The 16,311-nt window shown below is 47.9% G+C and overlaps 1 non-coding gene and 2 pseudogenes across 1 annotated transcript; all 3 read right to left on the bottom strand.

Annotated features, from left to right (window-relative positions):
* Positions 1-9,542: 9,542 nt before the first annotated feature.
* On the bottom strand, positions 9,543-9,657 carry LOC139377752 (U5 spliceosomal RNA). The gene has a single exon (XR_011628225.1). It is a non-coding gene; the product is annotated as a U5 spliceosomal RNA (small nuclear RNA).
* A 294-nt stretch (positions 9,658-9,951) lies between these two features.
* LOC139377740 (U2 spliceosomal RNA) lies at positions 9,952-10,125 on the bottom strand (annotated as a pseudogene).
* Positions 10,126-15,677: 5,552 nt separating this feature from the next.
* LOC139377751 (U5 spliceosomal RNA) lies at positions 15,678-15,787 on the bottom strand (annotated as a pseudogene).
* Positions 15,788-16,311: the final 524 nt, after the last annotated feature.

Here is a 16,311-nt window from a genome sequence, read left to right as displayed (position 1 = left end):
CCTAGAGCTCTCTAACTTTGCCCACATCAATACAAAATCCCCTCTTACCATTCCTAACAGCACCCGTGCCCTAGCCCATACTCCTCCGGCAAAGGCACAGTCCCAAAAGGCATGGCGCACAGTCTCCTCCCTGCCACAAGAGGATCTTGGACAGGTGGGCGGTCGCGCCAAACTATGCCGATAGAATGTACCAGCAAGCACTTGTGGAGGCTCAACCAATTCAGCTCCTTGAGCCTGTTGTCCAGGCCCCGCGCCTGCACTCCCTCCCAGACCACTGCCGGGACGCCCACTACAGGCGCCGGACTCCCTGCCTGTCTGACCTCCTCATACAGGTGCCTGTGATCTAAACCTACTCGGGCAACTTCAACCTCGGGTTGAGCACGCAGCCACTTGGCCGCATGGCCACGGCAGCTGTTCCGCCCGAGGACCCGTGTTAGACCACACCATTACGCTTCTCGTCTGGTATGAGAAGAAAACCCGCAGGAGGTAACCGGACGGGTGTATCACCGGATGAGCAAGCTCCGTCAACAGAAAATAAACAAAAATTGTGAGACTCCTCAGGGCCCCGTTATGGTTAAGAACCGCTCCCGATGCTTTGGTGAAGTCCCCAATAATGGCATGGGACCTTGTCAGACACGAGTCCTTGCAAAGAAGCAAGAAGTGTCGTCGGCGTACTGCGTCAACTTGACGCGTAGACCACCACTTCCAGGGATTAGCAAGCCCTCCACCCCTGTGTCTGCCCTAATGGCAGCCCCCAGAGGCTCCATGTACAGAACGAAGAGAAGAGCCGAGACGGGCATCCCTGCCTGACCCCTGACGAGAGGTCAAAAACGTCACCTAAGTGACCATTTACACTAACTCGGCACCCCGCTCCGACATATAATGTACGTATCCATCCTATGAACTTCTCCCCAAATCCTAATCTACCTAACACCCTGAATAGAAAAGATCTATTCACGCGATCAAAGGCTTTTGCCCTGGCAATTGCCGGGGCAAGTGTTCTAAAAACACTTCCCTGCTCTACATCTACTTCCCTCTCCTTAACGAAACCTCGGAAATGGTTAGTGGTCACTCTGACCATCTCCCCCGGCTCTCTAGCTACACTACCATTTTCTTCCCTCACCCCGTACATTACTTTCCTGTTCTGTCTATCCCTAACCGACTTAAAGAACATAGCGGAACAAGTCTCTATGTTCTAAAAAGCCACTATGCGCACGCTCCAGGAAAGCTCAAGCCTTCCGCTCCTGCAGCTCCCTGAGTTTCGCCTTCAGAGCAGTGGATCTCTCCCAGGCGACCGACCCGCCTCGTACTCGAGCTCTAGCAACCTTTGGATATGATCCACCTCCCTCCTTTCCTCCCTTTTTCTCCTCTTACAATATCCTATAATAAAGACCCTAATCCTTACCTTGACTAAGTCCCACCACTCTAACACCCCCTCGCACATGGACCGGAGGCCTTCAAGCCCCCGAAACACACCAATAAAGGCATTAACAAAAGCTTGCTCATCCAGCACATCCCGATCTAATTTCCAGTACCCCCTACCGAAGAGGCAGACTGGAGATCTCACCTGCAGGAGCAACCCGTCGTGTTCTGAAAAGAATACAGACGACAGCCAACCAGACAACTGACCCAAAGGCCTAGATAGAAAAATATAGTCAAGCCTCCACGCAATCCCCCGGGAGTTGCGCCAAGTGGGACCCGCCATTGTTGGAGTAGAGTGCAGGCCTCCTATTTAGCTATCCCATCTAGCTATCCCCCCTACCCCTAAATCTATATTAAAATCTCCCCCTATCACCAACTGCCTATTTGTTGCACACAGGGGCGTCAGACAGTCCACCATCCCCCTCCTGTCTGCCACCACCTGTGGCCCGTACACCCCAACTAATCTATACCTACAATCCCTTAATGTGACATTCACCCCCAAAACCCTCCCTTGCATAACAACAAAAGTATCCTCTACCTTAACCTCCCTATTCCCACACAAAATCCCTACCCCCGAAGAGTGAACCCCCACTATACCCCAAACTGATTCCCCCTTATCCCACTCCCTTTTAAACCTCACAACATCCCCTCTATCCCTTAGGTGAACCTCCTGTAAAAAACAAAAGTCAAACCCCACACCCTCTAAATAACTAAAAACCACCCTTCTTTGTACCCTATCCCTCAACCCCTTACATTTACACTAAGGAAACAAAAATATTATTCTCCTAACTCCCCAAAAACAAAACAGGAGGCTCACCCGATGCTCCCCTGCTCCATCTCCTCCGACAGGGATGCAAAGATGCTCCCCTCGTTCGACGAAAACAGGTTCTCTTCAGAAAAAGCCCCCTGCTCGCCACTGACTAGGCTCTCCATGTTTTCCTCTGCCCATGACGCCGGGATTGGGTTTGGGACACCGGCTTGCGGTTTCCCAGAGAACCCCTGCAGCCCCTCTTCCCCATAGACAGAGTGGAGATCGTACTGTCAATATCCTCTAGGGGCACAGGGACAGATGAGTCGTGCAAACACAGGGGGGGCAACTCACTGTCTTTTTCCCCATTGCTCGCTTGCCCGCCCCCTCCCCTAAGCCCCGCACCTCCCTCTGCACCCCACCCTTCCGCTTCACCCTTCTCTTCTTTCCTTCATAGGGGTCCGTCTTCAGCTCTATGATTGCCCCTTCGCCTGATGGCTACTCCCCATCCTGACCGGGTGGGAGCAACATAATGGAGGCAGAGGCCTCCCTTGATCCCAGGACTGGTAGATTCTCCACCATCTCTACTAGGGCCCCTAGCCCTTCCACCTCATCCAGTGAGGACCCCAGCTCTTCCGTTCTGCCCCCTACCACCTCCACCTCCGGCTGCTGAATATCGGACTCCTTCCTCTCTTCTGCTGGCGGTCCTGACGCCAACTCCTTCCTGATCTTGGCACTTGGAATGTGTGTTGTTGGGGATGGTCTCTCCTGATCTTTCCTCTCTGGGAAAGACCCAGGGTCCTTTCTCCCTGCCGCCGCCTCAGCATATGACTGTTGACGGGACGGGCAGTCCCGGAACAGGTGCAGCCTACTACCACACCCGTGGCACTCCTTCGGCTCCCTACAGTCTCATGCCTCAAATCATCCCCCGATTTGCAAAACCGGCATCTCCCTGTACTGCAGGCTGCCATGACGTGCCCATACTCCCTACATTTCTTACAGAAAGGGGGTTGACGGGTGTAGAAAAGCATCCCCCTGTCTGAGCCCAGTGAAAAGATGGAAAAGATGGAGGAAACCATCAAAACCTCCCTGATCTGGCCTAAGGAGCACCTGGAACTGACGGCGGCCATTCCAGAACCCCAAAGAGTCCTTCACATATCTTGCCCCCGATGTGACGTCACAAAAACGGCCCAGGAATGCCCTTATGGCGATATCCGTTACATGAGGATTGTACATATGTACATTAATGGTCCTGAAATTAGCCTTAGACAGACACGTTACATTGAAAAAAGACAAGGGCCTCTCTCCAGCAGCCGCTTTGGCTCTGTCCATTATAACGTCGCACATACCTTCTGTATGAAAAGTCTCATATGCTTCCTCCATAGCATTTCCCTGCAGACACATAAACTCTGGGACTTTGACTTTTAAGGCCTCCATCAAAACCGTTCTTCCAAAGTTATCTCTTGGCAAGCGTGTATCTTCTTCCTTCTTCCAAGCAAAATGAATTGTATTCTTTAGTCCAGTCCTGGGGACCGACCCAACGCTGCTGTTGTTGGCCATCTCCTCACGGAAAAACTCGTAATACACGTTCTTACTGTGAAAAAAAAAGACCTGGATTTCTCTCTTACGTCCTCCGGCCTTTGACTCAGCGAGCTTTGGGGCACCTCAGTACCAAAAGGCAGAGAAGCGATAACCCACAAATGGAACCCTGCACCCGCCGGGCACCCGGGGTCTTGACAGACCTCAGCGGTTTGGCAAAATCTGTCTCCTCCCCACCCAACGTTTCCCTGGTGACAGGCAGGCAGGTGTTTTTTTTTTAAAGTTGCCAATGCGTCTAAGTCACTAGCTCTTCACGCCTAGTGCCACTATTTGTTCAAAACCCGGGAAATAAGCCAGTTGTCCGTCGTCGAGCTTGAACTCAATTGCCCGAGCGACTACTTTGAGTGGAAAAATAAACCGGTCAGCCGGATTGAAGTCAAACGCCTGAGCAAAAAGTCTCTGCGTCATTTCTGTCGATTTCTCTTGAAACAAGATACCGGGCTCTGCCATACCTTAAGGGAACATTTTGACATTCGCCATATGGTTAGTGAGAAAGTCCATATTGCAAATTGTATGGTCCCTTACCAGACGTCTGAAAATGTTTGTAAAATTAGTGGATGGCGTCGGGCCGGATCTACCGGAGAGTCATCAAACGAACTCTCTCGGACATTCGGTTTCCGTTTTATAAAATAATCAAAGTTTGGTCATTTTCCGCTGTCCCGGTAAATCCCACAAGAGGGCGAATGGAATCATTTTGCAAATGTACAAAACATCACAAATCACGACATGGCCTTATCTCCAAAATGGAAAAGACTTCGGGAGACGAAACTTGAGCGTAGGTGAGCGTAGGTTTGGCATTATGGGCAGTTGGCCCCGAACAAGATGGCGTCTAGGCCTCAACGGTTTTTGAGTTATGGCCATTTTTCTGGGATTAAAGGTCCAAAATGAAAATAGAGCAATTTTTCCGCTTCACGTCAAAGTAAAGGAACCTACGGTGTCAATAAAAAAAGAAACAGACATTTATCTATCGTCGTTTAAGAGAAATTGTACAATGTCAAATTGGTGGTGTTAAAAAATAGTTTTTTTTTTTTTTTAAACAGTTACAGATCCAGTTGCAGGGTGTTCATACGAATCTTTTTAAAGTGTGCTGCGGAGCTCTGTAAGATTTCTGTGATTTTCTGAAATAACACACACTCACTAAACCCTCTGTAAATAACTCAGTTCTTAAAGACTTAAAACTCAGGATTCTGTAAAGGCATACCCCAATCAGGATATGAGTTTACTTATAGCTTCCTGTGCCAACCGGAAGTGCCATAATTGGTGTCACAGGGGCTGTTTCGAAGGGTTAAAGTCAAAACTTCATATGTATGATTAGGCAACCCCCATGAACTGTAAGTCAGTCATTTCTCCCAACAGATGTCAAAGAAAGCTCTCTCACACACACACACAGCAAGGATGGAGTGACAAAGTGCGGTGCTTAAAGACACACAGAGCCTGCAATGGCATTTCCATATTCTCTAGGCCGTGCAGAGTTCAACGAGATGCCCCGCTTGACGTAGCTCGCTCTGAGTGCAGCGAACGTGAAAAAAGTAGGCCCAAAATGAAGCCTGGCCCTAAATGTCATTTGATTTTGGGTGACAGTGAGAGAACCGTTAGGGTGAGAAGCACAATTCGACCTCAGGTATGTTCCTGAGGTCCTCCCGATCTGTGCAACCCTTAACTTCTTGGATCTCTAGGGGCGCTATTTCATTTTTGGATAAAAAACGTTCCCGTTTTAAGCGCAATATTTTGTCAAGAAAAGATGCTCGACTATGCATATTATTGACCGTTTTGGAAAGAAAACACTGAAGTTTCAGAATCTGCAAAGATATTGTCTGTAAGTGCCCCAGAACTCATTCTACAGGCGAAACCAAGATGATACGTCAACCAGGAAATGAGCAGAATCTCTGAAGCTCTGTTTTCCATTGTCTCCTTATATGGCTGTGATTGCGCAAGGAATGAGCCTACACTTTCTGTCGTTTCCCCAAGGCGTTTGCAGCATTGTGACGTATTTGTAGGCATATCATTGGAAGATTGACCATAAGAGACTACATTTTCCAAGTGTCCGCCTGGTGTCCCTGCGTCGAAATTGGAGCGTAAAGCCAGGTGCAATTATTTTTCCATTTGAGAGCAAGGAGAAACCAGGCTTCCACGAAGGATATATCATCGAAGAGATATGTGGAAAAACACCTTGAGGATTGATTGTTTTGAGGGCTGAATTTTCGTTTTTTTTTTTTTTTTTTTGGTAGCCAAATGTGATGTACAAAACGAAGCTATTTCTAATACACAAAGAATCTTTTTGGAAAAACTGAGCATCTGCTATCTAACTGAGAGCCTCCTCATTGAAAACATCAGAAGTTCTTCAAAGGTAAGTTATTTTATTTGAAGGCTTTACTTGTTTTTGTGATAGTTGCCTGCTAAACGCTAATGCTAACGCTAAATGCTACGCTAGCTAGCTACTGTTACACAAATGATTGTTTTCCTATGGTTGAAAAGCATATTTTGAAAATCTGAGATGACAGTGTTGTTAACAAAAGGCTAAGCTTGAGAGAGAGCATATTCATTTCATTTGCGATTTTCATGAATAGTTAACGTTGCGTTATGGTAATGAGCTTAGGTCTATAAATAGAATCCCGGATCCGGGTTTGGTCGTCGCAACAGGTTAACAGTAAAACAGGATTTTTTGATCTCACAGATTACAATCTCTCCCCATAGGAATACATTGCCTGCTCCTCTAAAGTCAACCTGAAGCCTATGTGGGTTATGAATGCCTTATGAACCTGTCTTCAATGACAGTCCATGAGGACACTATGAGGTCTACCTGTGTCGATTCTAAGCTTCCTGAAGCAACCGGAAGTGGTTAAAATCACCCTAAACGTGTTTTTCCATACCCAACCAGCAGTTTGTGATAAATAGTGCATTCAACTTTTAATTAGGGATATTGAGACACTAGCGTCTCAAGTGGCCAATAGCCTCGGGAAATGCATAGCACCAAATTAAAATAAAACGCGATAAAACTCAAACTTTCATTAAATCACACATGCAGGGTACTCAATTAAAGCTATACTCGTTGTGAATCCAGCCAACATGTCAGATTTTAAAAATGCTTTTCGGCGAAAGCATGAGAAGCTATTATCTGATAGCATGCACCCCCCTGAACCACCTGAACGAGTTGTAAACAAAATAATTAGCGTAGCCGGAGCTACACAAAACGCTGAAATAAAATATAAAACATGCATTACCTTTGATGAGCTTCTTTGTTGGCACTCCAATATCTCAGATTTTCAAAATATGCTTTAACCAAAGCTACACAAGCATTTGTGTAAGAGTATTGATAGCCTAGCATAGCATTAAGCCTAGCATTCAGCAGGCAACATTTTCACAAAAACAAGAAAAGCATTCAAATAAAATAATTTACCTTTGAAGAACTTCGGATGTTTTCAATGACGAGACTCTCAGATAGCAAATGTTAATTTTTTCCCAAAATATTATTTGTGTAAGTGATATAGCTCCGTTTTGTTCACGTTTGGCTAAGAAAAAAACCCGAAAATGCAGTCAACTCTATTCGATGAAAAATCATTCCTGGCAGTCGGTTTCTCATCCGAGGCAAACGGAAAAATACTGCAGCTGGAGATTACGCAATAATTGCGACGGAGGACACCAAGCGACCACCCGGTAAATGTAGTCTCTTATGGTCAATCTTCCAATGATATGCCTACAAATACGTCACAATGCTGCAGACACCTTGGGGTAAACGTGGAAAAGGTAAGCTGACTCCTAGCTCCTCCACAGCCATATAAGGAGTCGTTGTCATGAGGCGGTTTCAAAAAATGCGGCACTTCCTGATTGTATTTTTATCTGGGTTTTTTCTGTAACATCAGTTCTGTGGCACTCACAGACAATATCTTTGCAGTTTTGGAAACGTCAGAGTGTTTTCTTTCCAAAGCTGCCAATTATATGGATAGTCAAGCATCTTTTCGTGACAAAATATCTTGTTTAAAACGGGAACGTTTTTCATCCAAAAATTTAAATAGCGCCCCCTATATCCAAGAAGTTAATAATCGATCAAATTGTAGACGGGGCAAACTGTATTCGATAGAGAAAGTATTCTGACATGCCCCTTTTTCCCTCTTGCATAACTCTCAACAGTGTAAAGTTCTTCCAGGATGTGCCTCTTCTTCGTTTCACCAATGATTAACTTCAACCCAATTCCAAAGACTGGTGACATCCAGTAAAATGGGCGCTATCTAATTTCCCTTGGCAAAGACAACTGAGGGTACTGTCAGAGGAATTTTTTATTTTTTATTCTGAACAGTTTTTCCTTGGGGTTTTGCCTGCTACATAAGTTCTGTTATAGTCACAGACATGATTGAACCAGTTTTAGAAACTTCAGTGTTTTCTATCCACACCTACTAATCATATGCATATAATATATTCCTGGCATGAGTAGCAGGAAGATAAAATTGTGCATGCTATTTATCCAAGAGTGGAAATGCTGCCCCCTATCTCTAAGAAGTTAAAGAACTGTCAGACCTAGAGTTCCGAAACTTTAGAAACCTGTTCTAGACCTCAGGTTGATAGTGCGTGGTGAGTTAGGTGGCTCTAGAAGGTTCTCGGACTGAGAAACAGCCTCGTACATTTGCACGAAAATGACGACATTTAGAAATGTCCCAGAGTCGCACGACTAGGTGCATTACGACTGCCATGGCCCATATAGACGGACCCCAACGTTTCTGTCCGATTGCTCATTCAAGGACCCCGTAGCAAGGCATGGAAAAAAGTGGATTTTCAGCACCAATCAGGGTCTTGCTCGGGCACCAAATAACCTATCGAGCCGAAACTTGGGATTCGGGGTCGCCTCAGCTAGGCCTACACATAACATCAGAACTGGACCCGTAGCTAGACTGTAACTATGTGTTTTACGTTTTTATTATGGTTTGAACAGAAGGCGTCGTGCATTTTGGGCCAGCTCTGAAGTATGTGATAGTTGGCTACTAAACGAGTTGGGAAAAGTGGGTTTGGTGTCAGTTTGTATCAGTTTGGTGTCAGAATGATATCTAATTGACTGATGGACGGTGACTTGCTGGTGTCTCTTGTCCATTTGCAATATGTGAGGTACCATCACCAAAGTAACATTCTGAAATCAACCCTAACGAGCGATGGAGAGGAACCAGAATCACTGCCCAGCCATCCCGAGTTCATCGGGCCAGTCAATTTTGCATTTCTGCAGTATTTTTGGGCATGTCAAATTTGTGATGGTGAATGGACTTAACATCCTGATTTTGCATTTTCAAATCTTTCATATTGCATTTGGACATTTCTTATGGCATTTGGCCAAAAAGAGTGACTTTTGACTTCCTATGAAATCATATTGCAAATGGACAAAATATATGCCTTATGCACAAGTAAAAAATTCATTTTCAAAAATGATAAAATATGACTAAAGTATGTTGATACAGTCCTTATACGTGTGTAATTGACACAAAAATCGAAAGATTTTGAAAAACAGTCCAGAAAGCACTTTTTTAGGTGTTGCTAGGTTTTTGAAAAAAATTCACTTTTTCAAAATGTTGCTTTTGGATGTTGACATGTGTTGCATTTGCAATATGAAAAACCACGGTGGAGCGCGCTCGCCACCTATTGGATTTTTAAAGTGTTACACCTGGCATTTGCCATATGGCATTGCTATCAACTTTGAACGAAACGACGCCGAATTGAGTGGTATTGGACACCGTGTATATGGTTTGTCCAGTGCCAATGACTTCCCATTCATTTGTGTCCATTTCAGGGGGGTGTTCCCTCACAGAAGCAAAGCCCCTCTAAAAATATGTTTAACCCATAAGGGTTTCTCTCCACAGAAGTCTTTAGTAAAAGGCGAAAGGCTTGTGCATAATGGAAGTCAGAGGTCGGGGCCCGAGACACACTCTGTGCACTCTAGGCCGGATTCCCGCAGGTGGTCCCCGAACCCACTCTTCCAACTTTTCGAGGGCTGTGTAAAAAGTCACAGACAGACACAGAGACGGAGACACACACACGCACTATCCTGGCCAAAATGTTTATTTAGTGAAATGGGGGACCCCATTGAAGGGGGCGTAGCCCTTTCAGTTTGGATGTTTCTTATTTTTTCTTTCCTTCTCTTCTTCTGCTAGCTAGCTGTTTTACATAGCTTTGTGCATTTGTATTTTTCCTTGACAACGGGAGAAAAGTGTTGCACCGTTCCCGGAGGTACTGCAATACCGGGTCAATGCGTGGAGCGGACGGAGCAAGCCCCATTTCCGAATCCCTGTTCGAAAAATCCATTTAATATGTAGTCCCCCGATGGGGGACGTATCAGATACTAAACTGATAAGAACAGATTTTTGTTTTTGAAAAATAATTTATTACGTTCAATACCATTCATTCTTTACAAAAACATATTTCTCATTCAAACTCAAACAATGGTATTTTTTAACAAACAAAAACACCAAAACAAAAACCTCAGGGGAGCACCCTCCCCGTCATCCTACAAACTACCTTTCCCTATCTCCCCGTCATAATCGATCCCCTTACAAATCTAAATCACACCCAGCCCTAAACCCCCCTTCCACCTCTCCCGGGCAGCATGCTGCCCCCACTTCCTCTCCTCCCTCTTCATCCTCCCTCTCAAATCTCCTTCCACCCTCCTCACTATTTCTTCCACCCCCCAATCTCTCCCTGTCTTGACAAAGTTCTGCCTGGCTTCCCACAGCCCCTGTTTAAAGAGACTTATGAGAAGCCAGAGCAGAAACCTATCCCTATCCGTACCTCTCGCTCTCCCTACACCTCTCTCTAACCTTGCCCACGTCAACACAAAATCACCTCTTACCAATCCCAACAACACCCGTGCCCTAGCCCATACTACTCCGGCAAAGGCACAGTCCCAAAAGGCATGACGCACAGTCTCCTCCCTGCCACAAGTGGATCTTGTACAGGTGGGGGATCGCGCCAAGCTATGCCGGTACATGATGGAACGTACCGGCAAGCACTTGTGGAGGCTCAACCAATTCAGGTCCTTGAGCCTGTTGTCCAGGCCACGCGCCTGCACTCCCTCCCAGACCCCTGCCGAGATGCCCGCTACAGGCGCCGGACTCCCTGCCTGTCTGACCTCCTCGTACAGGTGCCTGTGGTCTGTGATCTAAACCTACTCGGGCAACTTCAACCTCGGGGTGCGCACGCAGCCACTTGGCCGCATGACCAAAGTGCCACGGCAGCTGTTCTGCCCGAGGACCCGTGTTAGACCACACCATTACGCTTCTCGCCTGATACGAGAAGAACACCTGCAGGAGGTAGCCAGACGGGTGTATCACTGGATGAGCAAGCTCCGTCAACAAGAACGAAACAAAAATTGCATCCAGCTTGAGGGGGAAATGTGGTATCCCCCTACCTCCCTCCCCGATGGGACAGAGCATGCGAGCCCTGGCGACCCACTCGAACTGAAACACAAGCCTCACTAGAGGCCTCCTCAGACAAGCAGGCAATGGGTAGATGTACGCCAAGTACAAAAGAGATGGCAATACATCTACCTTTAGGACCAGGACCTTGCCCATAAAAGACAAAGACCTAGCCTTCCACATTGCCAGCTTCTCCTGTACCACTGCAATACCCATGTTCCAGTTCAGCGTCGCTGAGCCAGAGGTCTCAAAATGGACCCAGAGAATCCTCAGGGCCCCCTCACAGAGAGATAAGCCCCCGGGCACATCCGTCCTGCCGTGCCATCTTCCGAAAAATTTTACGGAAGACTTTGCGTGGTTCAGAACCGCCCCTGACGCTCGGGTGAAGTCCCCAATAATGGCAAGGGACCTTGTCAGGCACGAGTCCTTGCATAACAGCAGGGAAGTGTCATCGGCGTACTGCGTCAACTTGACGCGCAAACCACCGCTTCCAGGGATCAACAAGCCACCCCTGTGTCTGCCCTAATGGCAGCCCCCAGAGGCTCCATGTACAGAACGAAGAGGAGAGCCGAGAACGGGCATCCTTGCCTGACCCCTGACGAGAGGTCAAAAACTTCACCCATGTGACCGTTTACGCTAACCCGGCACCCCGCTCCGACATATAAAGTACGGATCCATCCTATAAACTTCTCCCCAAATCCTAACCTACCTAACACCCTGTAAAGAAAGGATCTATTCACGCGATCAAAGGCTTTCGCCTGATCTAGCGCTGCTACCATTAAAGGCAGCCCTCTATCTTCCACCCAAGCGATGGAGTCCCTGACCAACTGCAGGTTCCACCTGATAGAGCGACCCTCTACCCTGCACGTCTGATCCTCATGGACGACGTAGGGAAGGGCTGTACGCAACCGATCCTCTAGGACCTTTGCAAGCAACTTGTAGTCTACACACAGCATGGTCAATGGCCGCCAGTTGCCAAGGTCTGTGGCGTCCCCCTTCTTGTAAAGAAGTGACAGCACACCGACGGCCATTGATCCCCCCGGGACCCCCGTCTCAAGGATGGCCTTCAAGACTTCGAGGAGCACCGGCCCGAGTATCCCCCAAAACTTGAGGTAAAACTCGGCCGGCAGCCCATCCATCCCAGGTACCTTCCCTTTTCCGATCCTCCTGAGGGCGCTCTCAACCTCTTCAAGGGAGATCTGAGCCTCCATCGCTTCTCTAATGTCCTCCGGCAATCGCCGGGACAAGTGTTCTAAAAACACACTTCCCTGCTCTACATCTACCTCTCTCTCCTTAAAGAAACCTCGGAAATGGTTAGTGGTCACTCTGACCATCTCCTCCGGCTCTCTAGCTACACTACCATCTTCTCCTCTAACTCCATTCATTACCTTCCTACTCTGCCTGGCCCTAACCGACTTAAAGAACATAGCAGACAGAACAAGTCTCATTATGTTCTAGAAAGCCATTATGCGCACGCTCCAGGAAAGCTCGAGCATTCCGCTCCTGCAGCTCCCTGAGCTGCGCCTTCAGGGCTGAGAATCTCTCCCAGTCAATAGACCCGCCGAGGTTGCCTGCCTCGTACTCGAGTTCTATTAACCTTTGGAAACCATCCACCTCCCTCCTTTCCTCCCTTTTCTTCCTCTTACAATATCCTAGTATAAAGGCCCTAATTAACTAAATCCTTAACTAAATCCCACCACTCTAACACCCCCTCGCACATGGACCGGAGGCCATCAAGCTTCCGAAAGAAACCAAAAAAGGCGTCAACGAAAGCCTGCTCCTCCAGCACATCCCGATCTAACCTCCAGTACCCCCTACCGAAGAGGCAGACTGGCGACCCCACCTGCAGGAACACCCCGTCGTGGTCCGAAAAGAAAGCAGGCAACAGCCGTCCAGACAACTGACCCTGGATACAAAAATATAGTCGAGCCTCCGCGCAACCCCACTGGAGTTGCGCCATGTAGGACCGGCCATTGTCGGAGTAGTGTGCAGGCCACCATCAACCAGACCATGGCAAGCCATTAGCCCGGTGATAGCGCCTGCACTGCTATCCCCCCCTATCCCTAAATCTATATTGAAATCACCTCCTATCACCAAGTGCCTATTTGTAACACACAGGGGCGTCAGAAAGTCCATCTCCCTCCTCTCTGCCACCACCTGTGGTCCATACACCACCACTAACCTATACCTACTATCCCTAAAAGTGACATCTACCCCCAAAACCCTCCCCTGCATTACTACAAAAGTGCCCTCTACCTTCATCTCCCTATTACCAAACAAAATCCCCACTCCCGTTGAATGAACCCCACCTATACCCCAAACTGATTCCCCCTTATCCCACTCCCTCTTAAACCTCACAACATCCCCTCCATCCCTCAGGTGAACCTCCTGTAAAAAACAAACATCAAAACCCACTCCTTCCAAAAAACTAAAAACCGCCCTCCTTTTAACAAAATCCCTTAATCCCCTTACATTTAAACTAAACAATTTAACAGAAATATTCATTATTAATTAAATATAACCCCTCTAAATAACTTAAAACCACCCTTCTTTTAACCCTATCCCTCAACTCCCTTACATTTACACTAACAAAGGTAATTTTATCTATAACGAAAACATCAAAGTACAACTACAAAAAACAAAACAGGAGGCTCACCCGATGCTCCCCTGCTCCATCTCGTCCGACAGGGATGCAAAAATGCTCCCCTCGTCTGAAGAATACAGGTCCTCTACAGATGTGGCCCCCTGCTCGCACCCCACTAGAGACATCCTGTTTCCCCCCTCCTCTATGACCCCCATGTCATCTACCCATGAAGCCGGGAAAGGGTTAGGGTTAGGGGCGGAGGTTTCCGGCTCCCCTGAAACACCCTGCGACCCTCCATCCTCCGTAGGCAGAGATAGAGCGGAGGTCGTCATGTCCAACTCCACTAAGGGTAAAGGGAGAGATGAGACCTGCAAGGACTGGGGGTTCACAGCAGTAGCCCCCATCACACGCTTGCCCACCCCCTCCCCTAGGTCCCCCACCTCATTCTTCCGCTTCTTCTTTTATCCGACATAGGGGCCCTGTTCAGGCTCCTGTGTCGACCCCCCGACTGACGGTTCCTTCACACCGGAGTGTGAGGCCCACTCCCCTGCCTTTGACCCCAACACTGGAAGGTTTCCCACCATTTCAACAAGGGCCCCTAGCCCCTCCACCCCATCCAGTGATGATCCCATCTCCTCCATTCCACCCCCCGCCTTCTTCACCGCCGGCTTCTGCATAGCTGGCGTCTCTAATGACACCTTCTTCCCGGCCCTGCCACCTGGACTGGGCGTTGGTGAGGTTGGTCTCTCCTGCTCCGTCGTCTCTGGGTCCTTCCTCTCCAGTTGCTCCCCCACAGATTCTCCTCCTTGCTTCCTTCCTGCCGCTGCCTCGGCATATGAGTGCCGACGGGACGGGCAGTCGCGGAACAGGTGCAGCCTACTACCACACCCATGGCACTCCTTCGGCTCCCTACAGTCCTTTGCCTCATGCTCCCCCGATCTGCAGAAACGACATTTCCCTTACTGCAGGCAGCCGTGACGTGCCCATACTCCCTACACTTCTTGCAAAAGGGGGGTTGATGGGTGTAGAACAGCATCCCCCTGTCTGAGCCCAGTGAAAAGACCGTCGGGGGATGGAGGAAGCCTTTGAACCCTTCTTTATCCGGCCTCAGCAGTACCTGGAACTGGCGGCGTCCATTCCAGAACCCCAACGAGTCCTTCACGTACCTTGCCCCCGATGTCACATCGCAATACCGGCCCAGGAAAGCTCCTTTCGCACTGTCCGCCACATGCGGATTGTACATATGTACATTTATCGTCCTAAAGTTGGTCTTTGCCAGGCACGTTATGTCAAAAAATGACAAAGGCCTCTCCCCAGCCGCCGCTTTTGCTCTGTCCATCACCACATCACACATTCCTTCTGTGTGAAGAGTCACGTCGTAAGCCTCTTCCATAGTGTTGCCTTGGAGACACATCACCTCTGGGATCTTCAGTTTCAGGGGCCCCATCAGCACAGTTCTCCCAAATGTATCTCTTGGCATTCGTACTTCTTCGTCCTTCTTCCATGCAAACCGAATGGTGTTCTTTAGTCCGGCCCTCGGAACCGACCCTGTGCTCCCACTACCAGCCATATCTGTATGGCTGTAGTTTAATTTGTTTTAAGAAATATTCGGAAAGAGTCCAAAAAAAATTAACGCCCACCGGCCTTCGACCTTTGACTCAGCGGGCTCTGGGGCACCTCAGTACCGAGCTTGATCTGAGCCAAAAGGCCGAGAAGCGATAACCCACAAATGGAACCCTGCAACCGCCGGACCCCCGGGGGTCTCGACATACCTCAGCGGGTTGGCAAAAGCCAGCTCCTCTCTCCCTCCACCCCCACCCAACCACCGTTTGTTTCCCTGGCGACAGGCAGGTGTTTTTTGGGAAAAAGTCGCTAATGCGTCTTTAAGTCACTATCCTGGCCCATCTCTGTCAATTTCTCTTGAAACAAGATACCGGGCTCTGCAAGAAGCAAAGCCGCGCCAAAAATACGTTGAACTCGTAAGTGTTCCTCTCCACGGAAGTCTTTAGTAAAAGGCTTGTGCGTAATGAAGAGAAACCAGAGTCGTATGGAAGTCAAGAGGTCGGGGCCCGAGACACACTCTGTGCACTCTAGGCAGGGTTCCCGCGGGTGCTCCCGGAACCCACTCTTCCAAGTTTTCGAGGGCTGTGGATAAAAAGAAGGTCACAGACAGAGAGACACAGAGGCACAAAGAGAGAGAGAGTTTGAGTTTTTATAAAACCTTTATTTTTTACTCAAGTGTTAACATAAATAATGACACACTGCCTTTTCAGAAATGAAAAAATAAATACATAACATATGCAAAAAATAATTTCCCCTCTACAAAACAAAGCACTCCTTCATAGGCCCACTTCTCCTCAAATAGATCTTTTACAGCTGAAAAGAACTCAAAATCTACTTTTATTCTTGCTTTCACTAAACCTTTAAAAACACATCTTACATCCTGCCCATATCCCGTTTCTATCTTATGTTTCCTACTCAGAAAAATTGACATCTTTGCTTGTCCCAAAATAAAATTTAACATTTGTCATTTTCTTTTCTGTTGTTTACTATATTGAAACCCCAAAATA

This window comes from Oncorhynchus clarkii, chromosome 20 (genome assembly GCF_045791955.1).
Source record: "Oncorhynchus clarkii lewisi isolate Uvic-CL-2024 chromosome 20, UVic_Ocla_1.0, whole genome shotgun sequence".
Lineage (NCBI taxonomy): Eukaryota > Metazoa > Chordata > Actinopteri > Salmoniformes > Salmonidae > Oncorhynchus > Oncorhynchus clarkii.
The sequence above is the reverse complement of the archived record's forward strand: the minus strand, read 5'-3'. Positions and strand labels throughout refer to the sequence as shown.